This window comes from Fringilla coelebs, assembly GCF_963513975.1.
Source record: "Fringilla coelebs genome assembly, chromosome: Z".
Lineage (NCBI taxonomy): Eukaryota > Metazoa > Chordata > Aves > Passeriformes > Fringillidae > Fringilla > Fringilla coelebs.
The window spans coordinates 10,546,424-10,559,625 of NC_140031.1; positions in this window are offsets into that span (position 1 = coordinate 10,546,424).

Here is a 13,202-nt window from a genome sequence, read left to right on the forward strand (position 1 = left end):
AAAAGAGGCAACACTGGTTTGAATTTTCCTTTAGTCCTTGTTAAAATTACCAACTATGCATGGGGGATTAGTACACAGTGTCACACAATATCAGTACAGAGGCATACTATCCTCTTCTCTGCCTGTAACAGAGTAAGACATTAGTTCAATTCAGGTATTTCCAGACCAGCAGAGTGGGAAAAACCACCATTTAAATTTCCTACAAAACTAGCTAAAACCGTCTCAGATGGTTGGTCACTTGTGAGTTCTCAAACAAGTAAGGGGCCAGAATTAAGGACAACAGCAAATGCAGTGGCTGTCTTCAAGGGTAAAAAGAGAAGCAGCAGAAAAATGTGACATCAGTCAATCTAGCATCAATCATCCTAAAAACTCCAAATCAAACAGAGAAATAGTTTGCATGTATGTGGAAGAGAACAAAAATACAAGCAGAAGCAGACACATAAGAGGCAAGAATAAAATCATGTGAAATCAAATTAATTTCTTTTCATAATGGAGAAGTTGTTGAATATCATTTATCTGGGCTTTATTATAGCTTTTGTCACTGTCTCAAACAACTTTCTCATAAATATACTAGGGAAATATGATTAAATGAGACTACTATAAATCCATACCCAGGGAGTAGTTATTAATGACATTCTGTGAAACAGAAGGACACCGAAAGTGGAGCTCTGCTGGATCTATATAGTCTAGTTCTGCTCAGCACATTCATTAGTGACCTGGACAATGAAAGTGAGTACACATATTAAATCTGCAGATTACACAAGGCTGGGTGTGTCTGCAGAACACACTGGAGAACAGGATTAGCATCTAAAATATCTTAGCAAAAATCAGAAAAACATACTCTAAAAATTAGGCTAAAGTTCATCAAGGACAAAGGCAGAGTACTACAAAAGGAATATCTCACTTAGAAAGGATTGGCTATGTGGCAAATCTTTGGCAAGAGATGCAGCATTTCCACAGAATCACAGGATGGATTGGGTTAGGAAGGAATGTGGTCCCAAGCCCCCCTGCGATGAGTAGGAACACTTCCACCACACCAGAGCCCCACCCAGCTTAGCTTTGAACATTTTCCAGGGTTTATAGGGAATCATTCCTGTCAATCTCCTGCTGTTGGAGAAAAAAAAAGGGTCATTGTCCCAGGATGTGTCAGTGGGGACAGAGGTAACAAGGCATATGAAGTATTTCTGCAGCTTCACACAGGGCTGGGAAGGTCTCAGCAGCAAAACTGCCCTGTAGGAACAGAGCTCTGACATGACTTGCCAGTCTTGAAAGTGTGAATTACTAGGAAATACTAAAAAAAATTAGGGCCTGCTAAAAAGGAAAAAGTATTGCTGGTAGGGTGTGAGAGCACAAGTTAAAGATCCTCATATATTTTACAATGCCCCACAGTGACCATGAGGAGAAAAGCAGTCTGTTCCTCTTGTCAATGATGGAGTAATGTATGTGAATCATGTCCAGGTAGATTTAGGGTAGTGGTTAGGTAACATTCAGAAGGATGAAGAATATCAAGATCCTGGGGAGCACCATCTCAGGTGATGGAGTCTCCAACACTCGTGGTCTCTGCAGAAGGTTAGAGATCTGCCATGAACAATGATTGGAGCCAATATATCTTGGGTTGTGGGAGACATTAGATCTCTCCATTTCAATCCTTCTTACTTTTACTCCCTTCAACATAATTTTCTCTCCTAGTGAGAGTACAGTAAGAGGTCATTTAATGGATATCATCCAGTGAGTTATGAAAATGACGCCCTTGTGACAATGACACCCTTGTGACAATGACACCCTTTGCTTTAACAGCAAACTTTGGTACAGCTCTCACTGACCATACAGGGTTCAAAACCATTCAAACTCTAAAGAAGATTGGACCAGATCATTCTTTGAGGCCCCTTTTGCCTAATAATTTAAGAAGTTTTGTTCTCAGCTGTTTATCAGTTTTGACATTGGGTAGACATGTTATGGACTGTCTTTTGCCAACTATCCCCAGATCAAAAGCACTGCCAGGGTCCCTGGAGGTCTTGGGGCTCCTTGAAAGCAGCTCTGAGTTGTAGCTCAAGTCTCCAAATCTCCTCTGCATTGTCAAAGGGCACTGATGTCAACTTCAGCTTCAATCCTGCAGTTAGCCGTCTGGAGCATTCAAAGGCATCTGCATTCCACGCAAAACTCATCCATCATTCATTTAGCAGCATTGCTGGAGGGCTCTCCCCCTCCATGCACACACATCCCTCCAGAGATAGAGGAGGACGGCCCCCTCCACGCCGCCGGAGGCAGGCAGCCTTCAAAACCCCATCCCTTCTCCCCACAGGAAAAACTGCGGGCATGGATACGCTGCGGGTTGCCTGTCTACGCCCCTGAGCTCACTGCAGAGCCATGGCAGACACTTAAATTAATCATGTAGATAATTATACAGTACTTTCGAGGGATTTGATATTCTCAAACAAAACCTTCTGGCTTTGGAAAAATTACTCCAGACAAGCATAAATAGGAAATACTCCTTCCAGATGTATCAGACAGCACAGCACTGAGCTGAACGCCTCTGTGCTGGTGAGAAGAGGGGCTCAGGTGTCCATTGCCAATAAAAAATAGAAAGGTGGTAAGATGTTCATCAAGGGAAAAAATAGACCTGCCTGATAAAAATGGAAACCTCAACACTAAGAAGAAATTTATTTTTACTCCTGACTTCCACAAAATAGACTCAAGACCCATGTGAGAAAATTTCATGGAGTCACTACCACCTTGCTTACTTGCTGTAGGTGACAGATCTGCCAGACCACCCCACCTGCCTTGCATCAAGTACAGACCTATATACAAAATGCTCCAATTTTATGCCCACACTGGAATTGCCTGGACTTATCTGGAGTAAAACAAGCCAGAACTAGGAACAGGCAGACCCTGGGCCCAAAGTCCCCTGTCTTGTGAAAAGGAGTCCCTGTTTCTGGGGACAACTTTCCACCAAAGAGATTTTGTCCTGGTTGCTCTGAATCCCTCTGAGGCTACTGCTTAACACTCTCTGATAATTAAATCTCCATCTTACCTACATCTCAGTAATGTGGTCTGTTGAGAGTTTTCATTAGCAGTTTCAAGGATAAAGTGAACTAAGATTTTGCAGATAGGCTGTTTGCAAGCACAGAACATCTCAACTGGGAAAGTACTGGAGTGGGAAATGTCAATTAATATACTGAGTGTGATATGGAAACAGTATTAATCCTGTTCCAACAGAAGGATCATGATGGTGCAGAGACAGCATGACCACTCAGTTTCAGGAGGACCCACAAGGGGGATCAGCCTTTCATGGGATTTAATCTTAAGAAGACTCTCACCATGCTAAGTACTGGTTTTAGGGCTCAGGCTTATACTCCATTGCTGTGGCAGCCTATGGAGGCTGCCAGAGCCAACACACAGCACAAGACAGGTGCTCTTCTTTGCAAGAAGAGAAGCTTTTGGGCCAGATGCTCTCAGAGGACCAAAAAGATGCTGCAAAAACCTTGATAGAAGCATGGTCCCTCTCACTCAGCAGTGCCAACAGCCAAGTGCTACTCCTTTCCATCAAACCACAAAACAACCAGCCACTTTGCATGGCTGCAGCCTGGATGCACACCTCTTCTCAAAGGTGTGCCACCAGCATCTGGTGAGCAGAGCTGCCTGGTACCCTTCCTTATTCCACCAGCCACAAAGATCATCCTGGGCATCATCAAATCCAGACCCCAGCTATCACAGCAACTTTTTCACGCTCTAATCAATAAAACTCATTGAATTTCAAATAGAGGTAAAGAGCACTTACATCTCTGATATTTTGCTGGAAAGCTGCCCCAACACTTTGCATAGTTGGAAATGGTCTGTATTCTGGCTTAAATGTATTCATAATCAGTTTATACCCACAGACATGCAGCTTCTACAGCTCTCTGCTCTTCTTAGTGTTTATCAGCTCTTCTCACCTTCATCTCTGGAGTATTTACAGCCAGAAAAATCAGCTTTTACCTGCCCTTGTTCCACCCAGCACGTCCACATAAGATACGTTCTCAAAGGCTGAAATACCACCCACGTAAATAAACTGGCTATCTCCTTCTCCATTCCTCAGTGAAAGTTTTTAGTTATGGCTCAGGAAGGAATACACTTTCTTCCTTCATCTCCAGCCTTTTAGTTCAAAATACCAAGTTAAACATACATTATGTAGGTGAAGAGAGGCTCCTTCTTTGAGGCTTTTTTAAGGCAGCACAAAAGCTGTCTTAAATGACTGCTTATGGAAAAATAAGAATATTTTGTTAAAATAAGTTGAGACTGGAGCTGTCAAAAAGCATATGTGGATATTCAGTACATAAACAATAAGCTTTTTTTCTCTTCTGACAAATTGAGCTTTTTCTTCCTATGTTGTCCTCAAAGGAATGATGTAAAGAGCTCCAATAATCATTGTCTCATAGGGGGAAACAGAAATGCAGAAGGTCATTAAAATGTCCCATTACTGATTTTTAAAAGGTGATTTGTGCAAATGGCCAAGACCCAATCCTCCAGGATAACCCTTTTGGCATTTCCAGCCTGGCCTAAACTTCCAGAAAAACATACATACAGTTATTCCAAAAATATGTTTTCATCCCCTGAGTGAGATGACTTTATAATTGCTTTAAAGGTTATGTTTGACATATACCGTAAATCTTTTTATATATATAGAAGAAGGATAGATGAAGGCATTGTACTTGTTTTCCTAAAGTCATCTGGGCATTTCAGCACCAGAGAAATAAATCCACTACCAGCAAAAGACATTAATGTACTAATTTCTATTCAAGTGTAGCTTCTACTTATTAGTTAGAAACTAATAGCAAAAAAAAAAAAAAAAGGCATCAACAGGAAGAAAACCCCTTCAGAACTGAATCAAAGTTTTTCACTAGAAGACACACTGTTGTTTAAAGATGGTTGAAATCCTTCAGGACAGCAGCAAATTGTTTTATTCTGGATTACCCAGTGGTACAAATCAGATCCAGGCACACGGTTATGTTTCTGCTGAATTAGCCAGAGTGCACATTTACAGGTCAGCTTTATGCCAGCCATAGGAAGACTTCTGATATTTGACCTGGCAATAAAAATTTAACTCTTATGCTGGGAGGCTTTGAGAGATTTTGAACAAATTTGAATTGACAGGAAGTTTTATAGCAGTCAGCATTTTATATTTTATGGCCTCAATGCTTTTAGTACAGCTGTAGGAGCCCTAAAGCTGGATTTTCTGTGCAATCAAACCATAGCTTCAGGTTTGACCTCCACACAAGTAACCAACAGGAATACAGGAATATTAAAACTTGGATTTTTATTCTTTAACATCAGCTGAATCCTCATCTGAGATTGTTGACATGGGCTCCCTTTCTTTCCAAAGGATAAGAACAGGCCCTCCAAGAAGAAAATAGTTATTTGGCCTCTTGTAGGTCTTTATTTTCAGACTAGATGCTTGACATCTTTCAAGTGCACTTTCTGCTCTGTTGCCTAAAAAATGTGTGGCCAAGCAAAATAGAGGTATCTGAATATGATCAGATGAAACCTGCTTTAAATCAGTTAACCAGGCAAACTGGGCACAGAAAAAAAATCTAATATAGCATAGCTAAATAAAGGCAGTAGTAAAACTGTATCAATTCTTGCAGACAGGTTCCCTGCAATGCCTTCTTAACTGCTTTGATTTTCAAGTATTTATGTCCACTATATTAAAGATCAAAAGACCTGTGCAAATATCTAGACTTACTAAATCAAAACTAGTAATTGCCAGGACATTTACAGTATCAGCCCAAGCAAGCCTTGAGAACAAAGAACAGTTCACCAAGAGGGCACTGAAACAGCCAAGCATGGAAATGCAAACTTCTTGCAGGTAACCTTACACTCTAAAGGGAGGCACAACAGTTAGGTAAAAAACCTAACTATATACTTGGATTTGTTTTGAAAACCTTGCCACCAAAATGCTCTCTACAGGAGTTATTTATTTCCAGGTCCTCTCACAGTACCCATAACACTGGCAGTTAGTAAAATCTTTCCTTAAGGAAATGAGATTGTGCCTATTTTTATAAAGAGGGAATGGAGCTACAAGAAAGTAGGCATGCCATTCAGCCTCATCTGAAGCTTTCCTCTAGGCACGGGGCCACTGGAAAATTTTGTAAGGCCAATATGTGCCCCCACGACTAGGCATCACGTGGAGATGGGAAGAGAGCAAGGCTCTCCTCATTCCTTCTACCCTTGCTCTCCAGATCATCGTAGTGCACTGCAGGACTGGATCACACTCAGTCCAAAAACAGTGTGAAGCCCACAGCAGATTCCAACACCAGTAGTACCTCAAAGGCCATAGGGTATGTCCTTGTCAGAAGCACTGCTCAGGAGGAGCTGCCTCTGTTCTCACAAAACCAACCAGTGCCTCTTGGTAGAAGCTGCTTATTCCTTCTAGAGCTCTGAAGCCATCCACTTCCTCCTTCTTCTTCATGTCCATACCACATAAGCAAGCTCATAAAAAGAGACACATTTCCAAAACATATCGAGTGAAATTATATCAGAAATCAGGGATCATGATATTCCAGAAAGTATTTCCCACTGGACCAGGAACATGGTGGGATTTTAATGATATTACTAAAAATAGCATGAATAGGTGAAAGCTGAAGAACACATCTACTGTATGTCAGCAGTTAACAGTGAAGCTGTGAACCCTGGTGTTGACCACAATCTCCACTTCCCACTCCCGGTCAGGCAGCACAAGCCCTTCCCTTACTGCATGTCCTTGCAGTCTTACCTATGTTTAAGAGGCTGGTGTCCTCTGGGGACAGCAAATATGACATATTTTGGGATGGCGAGCACTCATACAGGCAGCCCTGCTCTGAAAGCAGGGAAAACCAAAGCCAGTTGGGTTGCAGATGGCAATAAAATGCTGAGCCAGAGCTGTGAGGATACAGCTTCCCAATTTTAGGTCTTTTGTGTATTAAATAACTAGGTTGTTTGACCTGCTTGGTTTGGTAAGGAAACCTCCCAAATGCACTTTTCAACATACCAAAACTGCTGTGTTGCAAGAGGAGATTCAGAGACAGACACAGTGGGCTTTTAAACTGGAGAGACAGCTGGGCTCAAACACTGGGCTGCATTTTCCACTATCCTTCAGATGAATTAAAAAGAGATGGCAGAGAAGGAAGTATCCGTCTGGCCATCCATTATTAACGAGAGGATCAAATCTAAAACTCTTTCTGGTACTAATACAGAAGCCCTTTAGCATGATCAAATTATTCTCTTTCGTTCTCACCCTCTTTATGCACAAACTGTCTCCTCTCCAAGTCCAGTTCAGGTGGGAAAATGAAGAAGCTTCACAATTTCTAAGTGATTTTCGAAATCTTTCCAATATTCTTATTCACAACATAATTTTGAGTATTGAAGTGAGACAGGCTTGCCTTTTTGCATTAATTTAAACCAGAATGAAAAAACTTACTTTAGACAAGACTAAAAATCACCCAATTCTCACATGATCTAGTGTCCCAGACTATATCAAAGCGAACTTTGGCTGTCAGATCATTAAAACTACTTATCTACCTCTAAGCCCTTAAAGACTATTCAGTTTGATAGCAAAAAAAAAAGCATGTTTAAGGAACCAAGTTATTGCAAGCTTGTTCAATGATGAAAGAACTGTATTTAAAGAGTTTCTTGAAGAATGGTACCCATCCAGTTCTGTAATTATTCAGCCTCCTCTGTACATCAACATGCTTAATCATCCTTTGGATCTCTTCCACTTGCTGAAGAGTTCAGAGCTGATGCTGGGAAGCACCATTATGGATTTTCAGAGTACTCAGAATTCATTTCTGACATAATTTATAGAAGTAAAAATCGGCAGTAATATAATTAGTCAGTGATGCTTTTCTGGATTTACTCTACAATTGTGTAACCACAGAGGAAATCTAATTTTAAGTATGCAGATTCCAAGAAACATCCCTTTTCCAAGTTTGAAAATAGCACAGCTGAATATCACACACAGACACACACACACACACACACTTTCACACAGAAAACTAGTCACAACTACAGGCATGAGGATTTAAGTAAGAGAGTTAGACTTCAAATTTACATTTAGGCACCTAACTAAGTCACACAGTTTTTAACGGCCCTTGCTAATGTCACCTACTCCTGTATGACTTTGAAACAAACCCCTATTTACCTATATCTTTACAGCGAAACCCCAAATGTCTCATCTGCAAGGCTTCCTGAGGGACTGGCCTTCCATGTAATGTTTTGAACACTATAGAAATTTACAGTGCACTCCAGTTCTTTCTGAAAACAACACTTATATTAAAATAGGCACAAAAGTAGATCTGTAATTATTTTTAAATGCTTCCACTCTTCTTAAGATCTTCCTGTGGGAAAGATCTCTGCAATCATTATTCATAAAACAAGTAAATGTAAATAACATGTTAAATTTGGACTGCATTGTCTGCAGGAGTCATGCATCTAGAATTACAAACAAACCACAAACATCTCATGTTCCAATACTGTGATTCTATATTAAACAAACAAATGTCTCCAACAAACTGTTTAAATTAAATTCTGATAAGCACAAAGAAAACAAACAGCTTACAACACTGTAAAATGAATGCACTTGGAAGGTGGACTGATGGGATTTCACCAGGCTAGAATTATAAATAAATAAATAAATAAATAAATAAATAAATAAATAAATAGTTTTCCATTTTCCCATAAGTCTGAATTAAGACAAACAAAATTATTATTATTAGTAATATTATTACCAGATAAGACATATTTCCACATCGCTATTCCCAAAATCCATTAATCATCTCTAATCTGATGACCTGAGCACTGGAAATAATTAACAGCCTGCTGTGAGTGCTCCCAAGCAAGTGTGCCAAGTAGAGCTTAGGAAAGGACTTTCAGAGAAGATCCTCTTCATCTTGGCTTTGGCAGTGTCCTGGGGTAACTTCATGATGCTGAACTGTAACCCCATTCACCTATTTAGCCCAGAAATAAGTTCTGCACCTCTAAGACAGGTTCCAAGAGCAGAGGGGAGAGAAGAAGCGTGTGGTTTGTCTGCAGACACTGCACTCCCTCTCCTGCACTCCTGCCCACAGACTGCATTGTCCGCAGCACGGACAGACAGCAGGACAGAGCTCTCCTTTGCTTTTAGTCAGCTTTTAGCTGGCTTAGGCAGAGAAGTTCCCTGGACCGTGGCTTTTCCTTTTCTTGGAGCTGAGGGGCCCTGCTCTGGACTGAACACCCAGAAGGGCACCAGGAGCTCACAGCTGTGCCCAGCGGGGCCCGGATGCTGCACTCAGCACCGGAGGGACGGGTAAGAGACTGAGCGAGCTGAGCTACAGCCCTGACAAGGACTCTCTCTGATCTGCCATCTCTTCAGAGAGTGAGAGGTTACATTGTTTAATGCTTTCATTTTTTCATGTTTGTGAGTACTTTGCCTGTTAAATAAACAGTTTTTTCCACTTTTCTCGAAGAGGGGCAGTTTGAATTTGCTTTCTAGAGACCACTTCAGAAGTTTCCTCCCAAAACTTACCCTAGACAATGATGGGCAGATCCCGTAACGCTGCTCACTTACTCATCATCACCAATGTTCTTTCACTTCCCCCTCAGCTGGTAGGTGAAAAACCAAAGGACTTTCAGGTAACAGTTTACATTTCTACCACTAATATCTACCTGGAGGCAATACCTGCATTTCCCTTCAACACTGCATACACTTCACTCCTTCTCCATGAAGGGCTGGTTCAGGTGTGTGAAGCACTTTGACACATCAGCAGAGCTCAGCTTTCCTCCATATAGCCCTGACAGACAAGAGCACACATGAAGCTGACTGTTCATCACCTCCTTTAGGGAATGCATCTCCAAAACCAGGACATGGCTTCGACCACAGCCAACAGCAGGATTTCCACAGATGGAGGCTCAGTCTCTGCAGTTTTAATTTAGTTCCCATTCCTGCTCTCAGATCAATACAGAAGTTCTTGAGGCACAAAGGGTTCATCTGTGACCTCTGAAGGACACAGACCACTGAACCATAACACAGTCATTGCTGCCTCTGTCCTCTTAACCTCCAGCTGAACTCCCTACAGCAGCCTCCCAAAGCATGCATACCAGACTGAATTTTTCTTTCCCAAACTGAAGGTTAACCCTGCGGGTAGAAACTCACTGAAAGCAAGAGCTATCACCTCTGAGAGAATAGATGCTGCTGATGCTGACTACAGCATCCATTTTTTTTCATAGAATCATTTGGGTTGGAAAAGACCTCCAAGGTCATTGAGTCCAGCTTCAGCACCTCAGTGTCTCTCCTGCACTGTGGGACTCAAAACTGAGCAGGATTTGCGGTGCAGCCCCAGTAGTGCCCAGCACAGAGGGGCAGTCACTGCCCTGCTCCTGCTGGCCACACCACTGCTGATACATTCAGGATGTCCTTGGCCTTCTTGGCCACCTCGGCACATCCAGCTCGTGTCCAGCCACTGCTGACCAGCACCCCCAGGCCCCTTCTCACTCAGCAGCTTTCCAGCCACGCTGTCCCAGCCTGGAGCTCAGGGGTTGTTGTGACAGGGGACAGGAGCCAGCACCTGGCCTGGCTGAACTCACACAATTGGCCCTGGCCCATGGATCCAGCCTGTGCAGATCCCTCTGCAGAGCCCCCCTGCCCTCCAGCAGATCAGCACTCACACCCAGCTTGGTGCCATCTGCAAACTGGCTGAGGGTGCTCTTGATCCCCTCATCCAGATCATTGATTAAGATATTACACAGGACCTGCCCCATACTGACCACAGCAGCAATGTCTTTCTGCACCCACATCTCTTGAAACATGGATCTGGAAGTCTCTCAAGCCTCTTCTGACCTTTCTCAGGCAATCTGTGATCGTGCTTTTGGAGGCAGCTGAATTTTATGGCTATTTCTGAAGTTCTACACAAGCAGCCCCAGGATGGTACTCTGGTTCCAGAAATAACTAGATGAGGTAATCACTGCAATCTTTGGTCTAGTGCCTTCAAACAGAGTTTTTTGCCTAAATGAAAGTGATCTGTCAAGAAAAAGGAGGGGAGAATGCAGCTAGAGAGAGAGAAAGCTTCTTAGAATGTAAGGGGGATTTTACCTAGCCTTGGTAATTGAGAAGTATTTGCTGCCATAAGAGTAGGACCTACCCCCAGCCAGCAGAGCCTGTGCTCTCAGGGGACATTCAGAAGATGCTTGCCTTCCTGGAAGTCTGAACACAATGTCCATCAGAGTCCAGATACTGCAGCCCAGACATTCAGAGTCTTCAGGAGCGCTGTCACCACCATGTATTGTTCAGGACACTAATTTCTACACATTTACACCACATACCATCTCACTAAATCTGCACAAAGTCTGGGGCAAAGGTTTCATGCACCGAAGTTGCTGCCATGGTAGTTCTTTTGTATCTCTTTGCTGCTTTACAAGACTTCAGTGCTGAATTGTGCCCAAATTAAAAATACATAAATAAATGTTATGCTCTATAAATAATGATTCAATGCTTCATCTAAGCATGTGCTTTTATGCAGTCATCATCTCTACAAAGACAAGGAGCAAAGCCTGGAGAGCAAAGTCTTGCCTTCAGGCATCTTAAATATTCAAGTTTCTGAGTCAATGTCCTTACTGGGCTGAAGGAACAAAAGAGGGAGCCCATTCGGAGCAAACACACACAATAATCTTTACTATCCCAAACAGTATTGGTGTATTAATCACACATTGGAGTTAAAGACACATCATATGCACTTTCATGTACTATGTTGTTCAGATGGGTGTAACTGCAGATGATATCTGAAAGAAGCTAGGCAGGCTTTCAGAGACATGCCAAAGATTAAGAACATGCAACAAGACTCCTCCACATAAGCTCTCATCATAATAATTCTCTGTAGCAGGATATAACCACTAAAAGTAAAGACACGAAACAGAACTACCACACACCCCCATCTTCCCCCCAAATTTACCATTAAGCTCAAGCTTCAAAGTGAGCCTTATTTAAACCAAACAGACTTTTTAAAAATAAGTATAGTGCTACTACAATATTGGACTCATATATTATAAATTAAATACACATTTGGGGATATTTTTTAAGAAAAAAGCAAGTGCAGCATAGGCAAAAGTCCAGTTATCAAAAACTAAAGTATTAATCCTTCAAACACTTAAGAAACTATGTAATAATGCTCACATCAACAGACTTACAATGTATCTGGTTTTTCATGTGCTTAGAAACATGCTTGGGATCAGAAGCTGAGATATGTATATGTTCTCACCAGAATATTCCCAAAGACCATTATTACTTATATCAATGTTCAGCATATATTTCAGCATTAGAAAATTCAACCCAACTCTTTGTATTAGAAAATACTTTTCTTAAACACTTTCCACTTCAAAGTTGTCACAGCATCCCAAGCAACATATTAAGATGCTGTCAAAGAAAATTATTTCATACCCCTATCACTGCACTATGTATCTATGAAAAAAAAAATTAGTTTTACTGGTGACTAATGTTTTACTGTGAGCAACCTGCAGGCAGGGAAGACTCAGAGCCAACAAGAAAAACAACCAAGAAAAGGAAATACTCTGGAATTGCAGAAAGAACCACTCTTCCCAAGCAGGAAAGCTCATGAAGAGTTGTCAGCAAGCATTCACAACCTAGCAGCCAGGAAAGCCAGAGCATGACAAAGTGTTATTCTTTCCACCTAGCACCAGAGAAAGCAGGTATAACCTTCCCTGCTTTGCTAGTCCCACATTCTCCTGTTCTGGCAACAAGCAAGCATGGACCTGATTAAATCGCATCTCTTTTGCAATAGCTGCTAGCGTGGTTCAATTTGGGCAGGGTGGATAAAGAGAGGAGGAGCAGGGTGTCGCACACAACTTTGAAAAGACCCCATAAAACCTGAGCAATCCCCTCCACCAAAATGAAAACGGAGGAGAGGTGACAAACCCAGAAATCACCTTCACACTGATGGCAGTGAGTGGCAGGAGAAGATTTGCTCCACTGAACCTCATCCGCCCTTAGAGGTGCCAGTGAAAGGTGTAGCAGCCTCCGTCCCTCACTGGATTTTCAGTCATCTTCGAAGATCTTCTTTAGCTGGCTCCAAGCCCAGTGGAAACTGCAATATGTGGAGGCATTTCCCCAAGGGGAGAGGCAACAGCATGGTGGACACCTTGCACTGTCCCTGCTCTCCCAGGTGCCCCTGGCAAACCTGCAGCCCCTGGAGATCAGACTGTCC